Source organism: Scyliorhinus torazame, chromosome 7 (genome assembly GCF_047496885.1).
Source record: "Scyliorhinus torazame isolate Kashiwa2021f chromosome 7, sScyTor2.1, whole genome shotgun sequence".
Classification (NCBI taxonomy): domain Eukaryota; kingdom Metazoa; phylum Chordata; class Chondrichthyes; order Carcharhiniformes; family Scyliorhinidae; genus Scyliorhinus; species Scyliorhinus torazame.
The window spans coordinates 316,080,159-316,098,053 of record NC_092713.1 but is presented as its reverse complement, the minus strand read 5'-3'; positions in this window follow the sequence as shown (position 1 = coordinate 316,098,053).

Sequence of the window (17,895 nt, the reverse complement as noted above, 5' to 3'; positions counted from 1 at the left end):
TATAAATATTAACTAAGTTCTTAGAATAAAGCCTGTTTTGATTAAAGTGTCTCGGGAGACTGTTGAATCACACCTCAAGTGAAGGCTCTTGTGCTCATCCTAGCCACATTCAACATAATGTTATCGGTCAGGTGAACTCCATCATAAACTTGGGGATTTTTAAACCCTGGCATGTAACAGGGTGCACCGTTGATCTTCTTGGAGAGCATGACCTACTGAATCATGAGGTTGGCAGACTCCAGTCTGAATGCTGAACTTGCTGCCCACGTGGCGGGTTGGGCATCACTTTTAATGCAATGATGGCATTAAGGGATAGGAGCAATGTGGCCATCTCCCATTGCCTTCCCCTTACTCCTGGTATCTGGGAGTAAGGAAAGTGGCAGAGGCACTTCTTTCACGTCGAGTTTCCTCGACAGCATTGTGCCTGTGGGAGCTGACCCTCATCACCCTCATCATGTTCCTGGTCCTCCTGCACTTCACCCTCTGATGAGTTTGCATCCTCCTCCAGTTCTCCCTCTGTCCAGTGATCAGCACCAGGTTGTGAAGGGCTCAACACATAACAGGTTGGAAACCCTATTGGGGGGATAATGCGGTGCCCCCACCTGAGTGGTCCAAGCAACAGAAGCACATCTTGAGAATGCCAATGATCTACTGAGGTAACAACTGTGCGGGGCAGTGAGCTGTTTGTACCTCTCTTCCCATTGAGGCTGACACATGGGTGTCAGAAGCTACTGTTTCAGTGGATACCCCTTATCGCCAAGCAACCATCCCTGCAAATGCTCAGCTTCTTCCAATATCTGAGACTCCTGGGAGTGAAGGAGTCATGGAAACTCGCAGGGTGTCGTGCACAAAGGTGCAATATGTGCTTCTGATGATCATACACCAGTTATACATTGATGGAATGATAAACATTAGGGGTGTTGCAATGACGCTCTTAAGGTCATCTGGGTGCAGTCGAATGCACCCTGCACTCTTCGGAAGCTTAAGATAGCAGCAAAGCCAGTGAATCGTGCAACCTGGCTATCTTCATCGAGTGTAAACTTCACATAGTGATGTTCCTTGCTGTCGAGGGCATCAACGCCTTGATACATTTGTGTGTCAGACCAATAGATGCAAAGCAGATCCTCTGGATCTCTGGAACAATCTTGAGACAACAAATGAGGCGTGACAGTCCCTTCATGGCCAGTGACAGGAATTTACAGGTCTGTCAGTCTAACCTCAGTGGTAGAGAAACTATTGGAAACAATTCTGAGGGACAGAATTAATTCCCATTTGGAGAGGCAGGGATTAATCAGGAACAGTCAGCATGGTTTTGTTTAGGGGAGGTCATGTCTGACCAACTTGATTGAATTTTTCGAAGACGTGACGAGGTGTGTAAATGAGGGCAATGCATTTGATGAGATCTACTTGGACTTCAGCAAGGCTTTGGATAAGGTCTCACATGGGCGATTGATCATGAAGGTAACAGCCCATGAGATCCAAGGAAATTTGTCAATTTGGCAAATTGGATCCGGAATTGGCTGAGTGGCAAGAAGCAGAGGGTGATGGTCGAGGGGTGTTTTTCTGACTGGAAGCCTGTGTCCAGTGGGGTCCCGCAGGGATCAGTGTTGGTGCCCTTGCTGTTTGTGGTTTCTATAAATGATTTAGAAATGAATATAGGAGGGTTGGTCAGTAAGTTTGGTTTGTGGCTGATACAAACATTGGTGGGGTGGTAAATAGTGAGGAGGATAGCCTTCGACAGGACGATATGGAAGGGCTGGTCAGATGGGCTGATTGGTGGCAAATGGAAGTCTGGAACCTTCCAGGAAGGAACGTCAGCTGCCTGGGTCCAAACACTGACATTTCCTCCCTTAATCTCTCTGCCTCTCCTTTAAGACGCTCATTAACATCTTCCTCTTTGACCAAGCTGTCAGCCACCTGCCCTGATCTGTCCTTCTTTGCATGAGTGTTAAATTTCATTTGATGTTGCCCTTGTGAAGTGACTCTGAATGTTTTGCTCAGTTTAAAGTGTGTCGAAATGCATGTGGTTGTTGGTATTCTCCCATGTAAGTTATGACGTTGTATCAAAACCCTGCAAGGGTGGCAGAGTGTCACTCACAGCGCCAGGAACCCGGGTTCGATTCCAGCCTTGGGCCCAGCCATTGTCTGTGTAGAGTTTTTACCTTCTCCCCGTGTCTGCGTGTGTTTCCTCCGGGTGCTCCGGTTTCCTCCCACAGTCCAAGGTTGTGCACGTTAGGTAGCCATGAACAATTGCCCCTTAGTGTCCAAAGATTTTCAGGTTAGGTGGGGTTATGGGGATAGAGTGGGGGAGTGGATCTAGGTGGGATCTCTTTCAGGGGGTCGGTGACTTGATGGGCCAGATGGACCCCTTCTGCACTGTAAGTATTCCGTGGTTCTAAGAGGACAAATAGCGATCTCACTTGAACATATAAAAAATGCACGTTCAATTACTCGAGCTGGTAAATCATAATCTAACTTTAGGGAGATTTGTGAATAATTAGTTGTATGCTGCATCCGACAAAGAATAACACTGCAGAGTTTTTCATTCGTCCTGTCAAACAGCAGCAGGAGCAGATTTATGGGTTTAAAAAATAAATTCCAATTAAGGGCCAATTTAGTCTGGCCAATCCACCTACCCTGCACATCTTTTTGGGTTGTGGGAGTGAGACACACGCAGACACGGGGAGAATGGGCAAACTCCAGACGGACAGTGACCCGGGGCCGGGATTGGACCCGGGTCCTCGGCGCCGTGAGGCAGTGCTAACCACTGCGCCACCATGCCGCCCTCGTGGATTTTAGTTGAGGCATTTGACGCAGCAAAGGACATGAAGCAAAAGCCACAGGTGGAAAACTTCACCTTTTTTTAAAGCAGGAGATCGACAAATGGACTGGGGCCCGTCATCAAGACATCAAGAAGGGTTTGAACGGAGCAAACATTTCTCAAGTAAGGTTGTTGACCTAGAACTTTAACTCTGTTTATTTCTCTATGGATGCCCCCAGACCTGTTAAGTAATTCCATCAATTTCTATTTTTATTTCTAATAGGACTTGGTTCAGAATGAATTAACTACAACTGTACAGAGCTTTGGTCAGGACATATCAGGAGTACTGGGTACACTGGAAGCAGTTCAGAGGAGGTTCGCTGGGTTAGCTCCAAGGGTGAAGGGGTTGTCCTGTGAGGAAACATTGAGCAAGTTGAGCCAATATTCATTGGAGTCTAGATGAGAGGTGATTTTATTGAGTCATATGAGATTCTGAAGGATCTTGACTGGGTACATTCTGAGAGAGTGTTTCTCCCCATGAATAAATCTAGAGCCAGAGGGCATAGTTTCAGAATAAGGGGCCTTTCTACTTATGACAGAAACCAGGAGAATTCATTCCTCTCAGAGAGTTATGAGTCTTTGGAATTCTCTACCTCTGAGAGCTGGCCTTTGAATATATTCAAGGCTCTGATGTGAGAATAAACTTTTTCACAAAGCGAGTGGTTGGGGTCTGGAATGCATGGCCTGGAAGTGTGGTGGAGGCAGGTTCAATTGAGGCATTCAAAAGAGCGTGAGATGATTATTTGAATGGAAACAATGTGCAGAGGTCTGGGGAAAAGGCAGGGGAACAGCTCTAAGTCACGATGCTCACTCGGAGAGCCGGTGCAGACATGATGTACCAAATGGTCTCCTTCTGCACTATAACAAGTCTATGATTCTGTGATGGGCAGATTTTTGACCAATAGAGGAAATAAGTCACCAGAAGAAAGCCACGTGCATTTGTGCCAGTCCCAAGCAGAGAAGCCTTTCTGTCAAGCTAGTGGAGTTAGAGAATTTTCTTTTACGCACTGTGTAAAATCTTCACTGTATTTTGTGTCTGTAAAGATATTGCTGGGTGAAGGACTATTGGGAAATTGAATTGTCTTCTTGTGTTGGGAGTGAGATGTTTCCAATCTTTTTGGCTGGTTCTTCTTTCTTGATTTAATAAATATTTTATTATTTATCTTAAAAGTTAATCAGCAGACTCCTGTGAAATTGTTCAGTAACTTTCCTTCGCGGTTTCTAAAAATAAAGTGAGGGTCTATCAAGCCAGGCTCCACCCTGGAATCTGACTAGTTCAGGATGAACATCGGCTGGGATCGTTCAGCAAGGATGAGAATTGTTGAATCAAACCATTGTCGGGTCTGGGACAACGTAGGCTAGCGAGCAGGAGGGTGATGGAGGAACTGGGCTGATGCAACGATACGGGAAACAGAGCTTCAGATGTGTTTAAGCTTATGGAGGGTGGAAGATGAGAATCTGGTCAGGGGAGCGTTGGAATAGTCAAGTTTGGAGACAACAAAGACATAGATTAAGGAGAGTTCAAGGGGTCTCATTTTGAAAGTCCCAACTCTTAGAGAGTGGGCAAAGAAGTGGCAGATGGAATACAATGTGGAAAAGTGTGAGGTTATGCACTTTGGAAGGAGAAATGGAGGCATAGACTATTTGATGCCTAGGAAATCAGAAGCACAAAGGGACTTGGGAGTCCTTGTTCACGATTGTCTTAAGGTTAACGTGCAGCTTCAGTCGGCAGTTAGGAAGGCAAATGCAATGTTAGCATTCATGTCGAGAGGGCTAGAATACAAGATCAGGGATGTACTTCTGAGGCTATATATGGCTCTGGTCAGACCCCATTTGGAGTATTGTGAGCAGTTTTGGGCCCTGTATCTAAGGAAGGATGTGCTGGCCTTGGAGAGGGTCCAGAGGGCGTTCACAAGAATGATCCCTGGAATGAAGAGCTTGTCATATGAGGAATGGTTGAGAATTCTGGGTCTGTTATCGCTGGAGTTTAGAAGGATGAGGGGGGGATTTTATTGAAACTTACAGGACACTGCGTGGCCTGGATAGGGTGGACGTGGAGAGGATGTTTCCAATTTTAGGAAAAACTAGAAGCAGAGGACACAATCTCAGACTAATGGGACAATCATTTAAAACAGAGATGAGGAGGAATTTCTTCAGCCAGAGGGTAGTGAATCTGCGACGATCTTTGCCGCAGAAGGCTGTGGAGGCCAAATCACTGAGTGTCTTTAAGACAGAGATAGATAGGCTTTTGATCAATAAAGGGATCAGGGGTTATGGGGAGAAGGCAGGAGAATGGGGATGAGAAAAGTATCAACCACAATTGAATGGCGGAGCAGACTTGATGGGCCGACTGGCCTCATTCTGCTCCAAGTTCTTATGGTCTTAGCAGCTTCCAGATTTTTGGAAAGGGGAGATTTTGACTTCACAACTGTAGCAGAAACAAAACTATGATCCCTGGGACAGAGCAGCCCAGTCACACGGTCCCAGATATAAAATAATTCATCTGTTTCTGTGGATGAAGAGGTCTACAAAATCTGATATCATTTGCCCAATGATTCCTCCTCTTTATCTGCTAGTCCCATGTTTTAAGCAATAAACAGATTTATTGTGCTGAAAGATGCTTTTAGTTCCTAGTTTGCAATTTTTATGGTCGCAGGGCCCATCTTGTGTCTATTAGAAACTTGTGATTGTCAGTAAATGCCAGGTGCCCGTTTTATGGGGTGTTGTTAGTCCGGGTTTCACTGTAATTTTCCTGAAGCAATAACCATGCTTTTGTCAGTGAGGCCGGTGCAGATTGGTCATGAGTTTTGTTTGCTGTAATTCATAGAGTTTAAAGTGGGAGGCAGTGAGGCACCTGGAATTGCAGAGCATTCAGAAATTGGAGGGCGAAGTGATAGAAACACAGAAAATAGGAGCAGGAGGAGGCCATTCGGCCCTTCGAGCCTTCTCCACCATTCAATATCATCATGATATCCAACTGAATAGCCCAATCCTGCCTCCTCCCCTCTACCGCCCCAAATCCTTTGACCCCCAACTGCTATATCTAAGGATGACTGGTGCAGGATACAGAGAAGGGAACGGTGGGGGAGTCAGTTTGAGTGAAGGGGGTGATCTGGAGATAGATTCCGCTTTCCCCTGTCCTTGCTATCTTCGTTAACTTCTCTTGGTTTCGCCTTTGTCACCTCCTCTTTGGTGACGCCCCGGCTCTTGGAGCTTTTCACACAGCAGCCACCACCGGTATGAGACAAAAAAATAAAAGCCTCTGACATACAAGGAGCAGGACACAATACAGCAAATCCAATAATATCCGAGAAGTGATATGATTTGGTGTCACTCAATACGGGATAGGGTCATTTCAGCCTGAGATGAGGAAACATTGCTTCACTCGAAGGGTAGTGAACCTGGAGAATTTTCGACCACAGCAAGCTGCGGAGGCCAAGTCCTGGATGTATTCAAGAAAGAGATAGATAATTGTTTTAGACTTTAATGGCATCAAGGGGTATGGGGGGAAAGCAGGAATATGGCATTTGGATAGAGGATCAGCCATGATCATACTGAATGGCAGAGCAGGATCGAAGGGCTGAATGGCCTCCTCCTGCTCCTAGTTTCTATGACCTCTCGAGATCCAACATGACATGGTCAAACGTCATCTCATCAGAGCACCACATGGCCAAAACTTCAGAAATACCCTAAAATAGGGCTGAGAGGCAGCCAGGAGCAGTGAGCTGATGACAGATCCCTGTTCACCACCCTTCGCACCACGGCACTTCAAACATGAACAACTGAAGGAGAGAATGAAGTGGGTCCGAAAGGGTGACTACAGCACTTTAAAGATCCTCGCTCCACAGGCTGACTGGCATTGAACTCCAACACCTCGTCTTGTGCAGAACACGGCAAATGACAGAATCAGGATGCAAAGCGCCATAGAACAGGAAGAAGCTAGGAAGCCCCTGCGAATGGAAAAATCAACAGGTTTTATAGCCAGCTGACAGGTCTCTAGGGTTAGACATAATTCTGGGAAAGGGCAAGAAAATGTTGGAGCATTGCAGGAGGAAAAGCCGAATATTGGATCTTTGTCCCATCTAATGATCATTCTAGAAATAAGGAAACCCGCAAATAAATTTGGGCAACAAGGTAGCACAAGTGGATAGCACTGTGGCTTCACAGTGCCAGGGTCCCAGATTCGATTCCCCGTTGGGTCACTGTCTGTGCGGAGTCTGCACGTTCTCCCCGTGTCTGCGTGGGTTTCCTCCGGGTGCTCCGGTTTCCTCCCACGGTCCAAAGACGTGCAGGTTAGATGGATTGGCCATGATCAATTGCCCTTCGTGACCAAAAAGGTTTGGAGGGGTTATTGGGTTACAGGGATAGGGTGGAAGTGAGGGCTTAAGTGGGTCGGTGCAGACTCGATGGGCCGAATGGCCTCCTTCTGCACTGTATGTCCTATGTTCTAAAGACACCCCTGGGTATCGCTCATGTGCATGTTACAGTAGAATGAATCCCAGTCAATACAGCAATGTGGTTTTTAAATGTGATCGGCAGGTCAATTAACCAGGAATTCTGGTGTCATGATAAGCAGCCTCAAAATTCTCCTTGCTATTATTCCCTTCTCAAGTAAAACACATCAGCATCCACATCACACTGATAGCTTTTCAACTTCCCATCCACTCTTCTAATGGACAGCCAAATTATGATGGCAGTTTTACACCCTTGCACACTGAATACCTGCTCCTTGGTGCCAAGCTACCAAAAGAGAACGATGGAGTGTTTATAGCTTTTATTGCTCCAGTGTCGATCTTGTGGATGACTATAATTTGTCCAAATCTGTTGGTCTATTGTATTGCTTCAATTCAATCTCACCTCCCTGAACTGGTACTTACTGTCTAAGCTAACGGCCTTTCAAAGTGATGTTTCCTATCAGTCACAGGGATCAGGGGGATAATTTTGACTTTGTGCGATAATATTAAATGTAAGTTAGATTTGATGGCGGTGTTCAAAGCCGCGGGCAGTTTTGATGGAGTAAATTAGGAGAAACTACCTTGCGTGGCAGAAGGTGCCAGAGGTCACAGATTTAAGGTGACTGGCAAAGGAACTGAAGGCAACATCAAGAGGAAGATTCCAGCAGCGAGTGGCCATGATCAGGATTTATTCCATTTGTTGTGAAAGCAGATTCAATAATAGCTTTCAGAGACTTTGATCAATACTTACAGGGCCATGGGCAAAGTGAAAGGATTGGGAAAAATTGGACAGCTCTTTCAAAAAGCCAGCACAGGAATGATTGTCTCATTGGGCTCCTCTTGTGCTGTATCATTCTACGATTACAAACAGACAAAAACATATCAGCGTCCCATTTTCAATTTACTGATTTTAATATGTTCCAGGCACTCACCACCCTCTGTGTAAAAAGCTTCCCTTGCACATCTCCTCTAAGCTTTCCCCCTCGCACCTTAAACCTATGCCCCCTGGTAATTGAATCTTCCACCTTGGGAAAAAGCTTCTGACTATCCACTCTGTCCGTGTCCCTCATAATTTTGTACACCTCTGCGCCCCTCAACTGTAAATTGTCCTTAGTTTTCAAAGATGTGCAGGTTAGGTGGGGATATGGGTATAGGATGGGGGCTTGGGCCGAAGGAGGGTGATCTTTCAGAGGGTCGGTGCAGATGGGATGGGTTGGATGGCCTCTTTCTGCACTGTAGGAATCATAGAATTTACAGTACAGAATGACATTTCTCAAAAGTTGAGACACCTTTATTGAATCATTAATCAATAGTACAAACTCACGACAATACTGGTTACGCATTCCCATGAAAGCCAGAGTTCTTCTTGGTGGTCAGTATGTGAGCAACTGACCAACCTCCTTACACTCACAGCAGCAAAGGTGGTTCTGAGAATTTTCTATTGCTACCATTCTTTGCTGTGACCCTGCCTCATGTCTGGTTTTAGTCCATTTGGATGGATGGATGAATTTGTTTATTGTCACGTGTACCGAGGTACAGTGAAAAGTATTTTTCTGCGAGCAGCTCAACAGATCATTAAGTACATGGGAAGAAAAGAAAATACATAATAGGGCAACACAACATATACAATGTAACTACATAAGCACTGGCATCGGATGAAGCATACAGGGTGTAGTGTTAATTAAGTCAGTCTATAAGAGGGTCATTTAGGAGTCTGGTGACAGTGGGGAAGAAGCTGTTTTTGAGTCTGTTCATGCATGTTCTCAGACTTCTGTATCTCCTGCCCGATGGAAGAAGTTGGAAGAGTGAGTCCGCCGGGTGGGAGGGATCTTTGATTATACTGCCTGCTTTCCCCAGGCAGCGGGAGGTGTAGATGGAGTCAATGGATGGGAGGCAGGTTTGTGTGATGGACTGGACGGTGTTCACGACTCTCTGAAGTTTCTTGCGGTCCTGGGCCGAGCAGTTGCCATACCAGGCTGTGATGCAGCCTGATAGGATGCTTTCTATGGTGCATCTGTAAAAGTTGGTAAGAGTCAATGTGGACATGCCGAATTTCCTTAGTTTCCTGAGGAAGTATAGGCGCTGTTGTGCTTTCTTGGTGGTAGCGTCGACGTGGTTGGACCAGGACAGATTTTTGGAGATGTGCACCCCTAGGAATTTGAAACTGCGAACCATCTCCACCTCGGCCCCGTTGATGCTGACTGGGGTGTGCAGTACTTTGCTTCCTGAAGTCAATTACCAGCTCTTTAGTTTTGCTGGCATTGAGGGAGAGATTGTTGTCGCTACACCACTCCACTAGGTTCTCTATCTACCTCCTGTATTCGGACTCATCGTTATTCGAGATCCGGCCCACTATGGTCGTATCGTCAGCAAACGTGTAGATGGAGTTGGAACCAAGTTTTGCCACGCAGTCGTGTGTGTACAGGGAGTAGAGTAGGGGGCTAAGTACGCAGCCTTGCGGGGCGCCGGTGTTGAGGACTATTGTGGAGAATTGTTTTTTAATGAAATCACCACACATCTCCATGCTTTCACTAGGTGTCCCCTGGCTAGGTCTCCTTCGAAGGTCACATTTGAGGTACCCTAGCCAGCTTGACTCCGCACTGTTATCTCCAACACCATTACCAATCTCCAGAGCTGGGAGCAGATGGCACAGCCTCCCTGGTATGGACCCCTTTACAGTTTAAGTCACTTTGTAGAATCTACTGATTCCAGTGAGGCTTTCACTTGACTAAATTAACCATCATGCATTGTGTTTTGAGCACCCATTACACTTCAGTACAGCTCTTTACATATCTTCAACCTGGGTTCTTCTTTTACCTCTTCTTTTACTGCGTGGACTACTCCGGGGCCCTGCAAGCCTCCTTCAAAACGGAGAATCACTCCGGACTGTCCAGAAAAAATTCCAGTGATTCGTACCCGTTTTCCCACAGGCGTGGGGACATTATCAGAGAATTCCACCCAAGGAATCTCCTAAATTCTTTCCTGGATTTCTTAGTGACTATCTGAAATGAAATGAAATGAAAATCGCTTATTATCACAAGTAGGCTTCAATGAAGTTACTGTGAAAAGCCCCTAGTCGCCACATTCCAGCACCTGTTCGGGGAGGCTGTTATGGGAATTGAACCATGCTGCTGGCCTGCCTTGGTCTGCTTTCAGAGCCAACGATTTAGCCCTGTGCTAAACCAGCCCCATATGACTATCCCCACGTGACTATCTAATACATTGACTCCTAATTCAGGATTTTGAAAGACCTCTGTTAGTTCGCCGTGAGTCTATTCCAGAGTGATGAGTCCCAGCCTGATCAATCTTTTCTTTCAGTTTTGATATAATCCTTCAAAATTACTTTTGTCCCGACCCCACTGCTTTACTATCCAAAATGGAGACTGAAGCAGTTGCCTATTCTCCATGTGTACTCCATTCAAGATTCTACACATATTGGATTAGATTGGATTGGATTGGATTTGTTTATTGTCACGTGTACCGAGGTACAGTGAAAAATATTGTTTTGCATGCAGTCCAGACAGATAATTCCGTACATGAAAAAAATACAGAGAGCAAATATAAAATGCACAATGTAAATACATAGACACAGGCATTAGGTGAAGCATACAGGTGTGTAGTACTACTCAGTAGAGGGGATGTGTGAAGAGATCAGATCAGTCAATAAGAGGGTCAGTTAGGAGTCTGGTAACAATGAGGGAGAAACTGTTTCTGAGTCTGTTCGTGCGTGTTCTCAGACTTTTGTATCTCCTGCCCGATGGAAGAAGTTGGAAGAGTGAGTAAGCCGGGTGGGAGGGGTCTTTGATTATGCTGCTCGCTTTCCCCAGGCAACAGGAGGTGTACACAGAGTCAATGGATGGGAGGCAGGTTTGTGTGATGGACTGGGCGGTGTTCACGACTCTCTGAAGTTTCTTCCTGTCTTGGGCCAAGCAGTTGCCATACCAGGCTGTGATGCAGCCTGATAGGATGCTTTCTATGGTGCATCTGTAAAAGTTAGTAAGAGTCAATGTGGACATGCTGAATTTCCTTAGTTTCCTGAGAAAGTATATGGGCTGTTGTGCTTTCTTGGCCGTAGCGTCGACGTGGGTGGACCAGGACTGATTGTTGGTGATGTGCACACCCAGGAATTTGAAGCTGACAATCATCTCCAACTCGGCCCCGTTGATGCAGATAGGGGTGTGTACAATACTTTGCTTCCTGAAGTCAATGACCAGCTCTTTAATTTTGAGGCAGAGATTGTTGTTCCACCACTCCACCATTTTGAACTGCTATTGGAGATTCTCATAATGTCCTACTGCTTTTCCTCAATGTTCCGTTGACCCTCTGGAAAGGTTTTGGTGGAATATTGCGGGGATTCTTTGTAGGACTTCTATTCTGCCGTTTGTAGTCACATTCTTCACATGTTCCATGGAAGGTCTGTTGACTTCTTTATTTCTATGTGAACCACAAGCTGTTTCTTATATTGACCGAATGACCACAGAACTAGTGTATTAGTTCAAAGACAGTTTATTAATAACACAAGGCTTATTTCTATATGCAATGATACACCCGACTATGCACTAAACTAGACTTAATAATTGAGATGACCTTTACTTAACTTCGGGGTGACTGGCTCTGTGCGCGAGATAAGGCCTTCATCTGTGTCCACGTGGGTCGCTTGGAAGTCTTCAGGTTCGTCTCGGCTGGGTTCGTCCTTCAGGTAATGATCACGGGTCCTTGAACTTGGCTGGTTGATACGCTGCTATTGGTCGCACACAGGCCGGTCCAAAAGAGGCCGATGCCTAGTGTGCAGGACTTCTTATCCTTCTTCTCTTTTGCGCCCTTATGGGCGGTCCTATCTCCAGCTCCTATGGATCAATAGGGTTTTGATCACCCTCATTGATCCTGGCCAATTAGGGGCCGGATACCTCGGTGGCTGGACGGGTCCCAGCTATCATTGTCCTAGGTACGTAGGCCTTTCCAAACAAGGGGAAGTGGCGCTGGTTAGTCTGCTACTGTTGTAGCTCCTTGATTCAAACTCTATTGTTCTGGGTGAAATGGTGATTGACTTTTAATGGGTGCAAGTTTTGGTCAGGTCTGGTTTCTTTGCACAATACACAGAGGCTGTGTGCTTGTCTTTGTCCAAATTGACCACAAATCTCGTCCTTTGCAGGTGGCCATTTTAGATGGCTACAGGTCCTTCAATGTTTCACCTGATAGTGCTCAAACTAACAATATATGATGAAGAAGAGGTGGAAAATGGGCCCTCAACCCTCAACAAGTAATTAAGTTAGAACCTGACCACAAATTAAAAGCTTGTTTAATGGCACTTGCAGTTATATATTGGGGAATCAATTTATGGTGGGAAGGAGGCAAAATATGCTTGACGATAGCCATAAATTAGTCCCTCCTCAAGCCAATTTGTAGCCCAAGGATGATTAATCACCAATTAGTCCCTCACCACCACCCATGATTACCCAGAAAGGAAAGAATTGAGGATACGATCTAACTAAAAAAAATAGGGCTCTGGGAATGAGTCTGCTATCTAAGAGTCCGGCGGGGAGCTTTCTATTGCCCTGGTGGGGAACATCACCCCCGCCCCTCCCCAAGGCCACACTCAGCATCATTTCCTGCACTGAGCTCCGGCGAACGCAAGATATAAAAAACGATAGCAAAAAGCCTCAGGAAGATCATAAAAGGGAAGAGAGTCACTAAAGTGAATGTGTTGGTCCCTTGGAAGATAAAACCAGAAAGTTAACAGAGGGGAACACAGAAATGGAGGAAATGCTAAATCATTACTTTTTCTGAGTTTCCACTGTGGAGGACACTAGTACCATCCCTGTGGGAACGGGTAATTCAGAGGTAAGAGAAAGGGAGGAACTTAGAACAATCAGCATCAATTGGGAAATGACACTCAACAAACTATTGAAGGCAGGCAAGACCCCAGGGCTAGGGTACTAAAGGAAGTGGCAGCAGAGATCGTGGATCGATGGGTTATAATATTCCAAAATTCCCTGGGCACAGCAAAGGTTCCAGTAGATTGGAAAAATGCGAACGTAGCACCCTTATTCAAAAAGGGAGGAAGGCAGAATGTGGGAAATTACAGAGCAGTTAGTTGAACATCTGTTGTTGGGAAATTATTGAAATGCATTATTAAGGAAGTAATGTCAGGGCATTTGGAAAGTCAAAGCGCTATCCATCAAAGTCAGCATGGTCTTATGGAGGGCAAATCATGTTTGACTAATTTACCAGAGTTCTTCGAAGATGTAACAAGTTAAGTGGATAATGGAGATCCTGTAGATGTAGTATATCTGGACTTCCATGAGGCGTTTGATAAGGTGCCGCACAGAAGGTTAATTCACAAGGTGAGATCACATGGTGTTAGGGGTAATTTATTAGCTTGGATAGAAGGCTGGCTGATGGACAGAAGGCAGATAGTCGGGATAAATGGGTCTTTTTCTGGATGGCAAGATGTAACTAGTGGGGTGCCCCAGGGTTCGGTCCTTGGGCCCCAACTATTTACAATCTATATTAGTGACATTGGTTACAGGGATAGAAGGTTCTATAGCCAAATTTGCAGATAACATTAAAATAGGTGGCATAGTAAGTTGCAATCAATATAGATAGGTGAGGAGAGGGAGCCAAAATGTGGCAGATGGAGTTTAACGTGGGTAAGTGTGAGGTCATCCATTTTGGTCAGGATAATGCAAAGGCAGCTTATTATCGAAATGGGGAGAGACTTCGGGGAGCTCCAATGCAGAGGGATCAGGGTGTCCTCGTGCATCAGTCACAGAAAACGAGCGTGCAGGTACAGCCGGTAATAAGGAAAGCAAATGGAATGTTGGTATTTATAGCTGAAGGAATTGAGTATGACGGTAAGAAATGTTGTTGCAACTGTACAAGGCATTGGTGAGACCACACCGGGAGCACTGTGCACACTTTTGGTCCCCTTATTTGAGGAAAGATGTAGTGGCATTGGAGGCAGTTCAGCGGAGGTTCACTTGATTCCAGTGACAAGGGGTTTGTCATATGAGGAGAGATTGAGTAGTTTTGGCCTAAACTCTATAGAGTTTAGAAGAATGAGGGGAGATCAAATTGACTTATACAAGATGGCAAAATGCATGGGTAAAGTAGGTGTGGCATGGATGTCTCCTCTTGTGGGGCATTCTGGAACGAGAGGTCATAGTCTCAGGGTAAAGGGTAGCAAACTTAAAACAGAGATGAGGAGAAACTACTCCCAAAGGGTTGTGAATCTGTGGAATTTGTTACTCCAGAGTGCGGTGCATGCTGGGACAGTGAACAAATACAAGGAGGAGTTAGATTTTTAATTGGCAATGGGTTGAAGGGTTATGGGGAACGGGCAGGACGGTGGAGTTGAGGCCAGGATGAGATCAGTTATGATCATATTGAATGGTGGAGCAGGCTCGAGAGGCTAAATTGCCGCCTCCTGCTCCTAGTTCTTAAGTTCTAAGAAATAGCTATTCTGTCTAATTCCACTTTCCAGCTTTTGGTCTGTAGCCCTGTAAATAACAACACCTCAAGCTCAAATCTGGTGTTCTTGATTTAATAAAGGGAATTCATGATTAATAAGAGAATTTTGGGTTATGGGGAAAAGACAGGAGAATGGGGATCAGGACCACATCAGTCTCGGAGGAGAAAACCCGTTGGCCGAATGGTGCTCCGATATCGTATGGTCTTATGGTGTCGGACCGCCTGACGGCACTCAGGGCCGCACCTGGGTGACACTGCCAGGGTGCCAGGCTGGCATTTTACCCATGCCAGTATCGGGCCAGGGTGTGCCCTGCCCATTTGAGGTTGAGAGCCGCCCATAACCATATCTCATGAGACGTAATAGCCATCAGGAAACCCAGGGAAGGTCTCTGGCGGGATCTACTGGCCGTGCCAGTCCCCGGTTCCGAGGAGACATGCCCAAACTCTGGCTTTCCCAGTTTTTTTCTTACTTTTCTTATCTGTCCTTTTCTCTCTCTTTCCCTCTTGTCATGTGAGAGTCCCTTTAAGAAACGGGTGTTTAAGAAATATACCTTTACGAAATGGGTGTTTATCAGTGATGTCAGAGTGTGGGTGGAGCTGGGCTGTCTGTCAGCTTTTTACTTTCATTTTAGGCTGCTTGCTGCACGGTGTGTTTTAGTTTTGTTTTCAGTGTTGGAGCTGAAGCCAGACAGAGCAGGTGCACTGTTGATCTCTCTGCAATGAAAAGACTATCTCTTGATCATTTGGTGAATTCAGAATTATAAATGTTCTCAGTAGTGAATGTAAACCTAATGTGCTTCTGTTAAAAGGTATTTATTTTGTCTTCTGGACGTTGTTTGGGAAGTTATTAGGCATTACCTAGTGTTGTATTCTTTGGGGGTTAGATTTGAATTAATGGTTGCTAAGATGTTCACTGTATGTTTTAAAAAGGTCAACTTGAGTTCATAGAATAAACATTGTTTTGCTTTAAAAATACTTTTCCATTTTCCACTGTCCCACACCTGTAGAGTGGACTGTGTGCTCCCCATACCACAATCTATTAAAAGTTGTGGGTCAGATGAACTCCATGATACACTTTGGGGTTCTCTAAACCCTGGCCCATAACACTCTTTTAATTCAACCTTTCTTTCTCTCTCTTTACTTCAGTGTCTAATTTGTGTCCAACTTGCCTATTTCCTTATTTGTTATTGCTGTTCCTTTCTTAATTCTGAAATCATGATATTTAAAGAAAGGATGGCATGGCGATACGGTAGCACAGTGGTTAGCACTGCTGCCTAACAGCACAAGAGACTCGGGTTCATCTCTGACTTGGGTGACTGTGTGGAGTTTGCACTTTCTCCCCGTGTCTGCGTGTGTTTCCTCCGGGTGCTCCGGTTTCTTCCCACAGTCTAAAGAAGTGCACATTAGGTGGACCGGCCATGATAAATTCCCCCTCAGTGTCCAAAGATGTGCAGGTTATGTGGGATTAGACGGATAGGGTGGGGGAGTGGGCCTAGGGAGTCTGCTCTTTCAAAGGGTCGGTGCAGACTCGATGGGCCGACTAGCACTGGAGGGCATCTACGAACACTGTTACTCCTGCTCTTTACCAATGTTGCAGAGGACCCACAATCAGCGTTATTATCAACAATTTGTCACACAAAATATATTTCAGGCTGAGAGGGAAGGGAACCCAGGGAGTGGAATTTCAACAATGGACCTCATGTCCTTGTGTCCAAAGGAGAGCCTTTTCAATAGCAATTCCAGCTGAATTTTAAACAACTTTGATTGTGTATTGTGTTTCTGAAAAACATCATTTCTATCAGAGCGACCTTGAATCATAAAGTTTCCATTCATGATGTTTCAGACTCTGGAAAGGGAGGTGTCTAATCTGGTTGCTTCCCAATTTACAAAGTGGTGTGCCATCGATGAACATGAGACGAGTAGTGAACGTAACTGAGGCTTTAATAAACTAAACAGAAAGCCTCCTGGCCCCTGATCCCGAACTGGGGCAGCGGCGGAGACCAGCCACCTTTATACCGAGCCCGAGGGGAGACGAAGCCATCAGGCAGTGGTTTACCACATTGCATGTAATACAGTGGCAGTTTACCACAATACACATATTATATACCACAGTGGTTCAGAGCCAGCAGGGAGAAGCCCAGGCATGTAACAATACAACAGTACAATACAGTGGTTTACCACACAAAGTCTGAAGGAGACATTATTTGCATATGGGCAACAATTCAAAATAGCCGCCATTTTTGTCAAGCCGTCATTTTTGTCGTGCCAAGTTGGAATTCACATTTTTCAATTTGTAGTTCTCCAGCAAACATGTGAATTCTTTAGCAGCGACTAAGCATAAAATTATAGAACAGTACAGCACATAAGATGGCTATTTGTCCCAACAAGTCTGTGCTGGTCCTTTTGAAATGCAGTCCAATGAGTTCCACTCACTTCCTCTTTCAGCAAACCGAGGCAATGTTTTCTCCTTCAAGTATTTATCCAAGTTCTTTTATCAAGTGTTATTGAATCTATTTCCACCACCTTATCAAGTTGTGAGTTGCTTAACCTTAACCTCTCTGAATAAAAATGTTGGGCAGGATTCTCCATCAGCTGATGCAGGAATCGGCAAACGCGATTGGGCAGACAATCGATTTTGACGCCGAAATCATGGCGGGTGTCGGTTTCACGCCAAATCGCAATTCTCCGTCGCCTCAACAGCGGCGTCCATGCGTTCCAGAACGCATGTACATTAAACGCCGTTTACATATCATTAGTGGATCTGACCCGGTATTCTCTGGGGCCTCCGCGATTCTCCGTCTCCACCGGGGCGAATTCCCGACGGCGAGGTTCACTTGTGCCTTAAAAAATTGTGAAATTGCTGTCGTGGCTGAAGAGGGAGAGAGGAGGTAGGGAAAGCATCCAGCATCGCCATAGTTTGCTGACGCAGTTGTGTCGCTGGTTGAGGGGCTTCTGCCAGGGCTGGGGGCAGTAGTGTGGGCAGCACAGGTCATGTGGCTGTCCTGCCAGTCTAACCCCCAGGGTGCCCTCTGGTCCCAGCCAACCCATCAGCCATATGGGCGCGCTCCAGCACAACCAGTGCCATCTTGTTGGCTGGGATGAGTGTGTGTGGGGAATGTATTGTGTATGTGCGGCTGCAGCTTGTCAGCT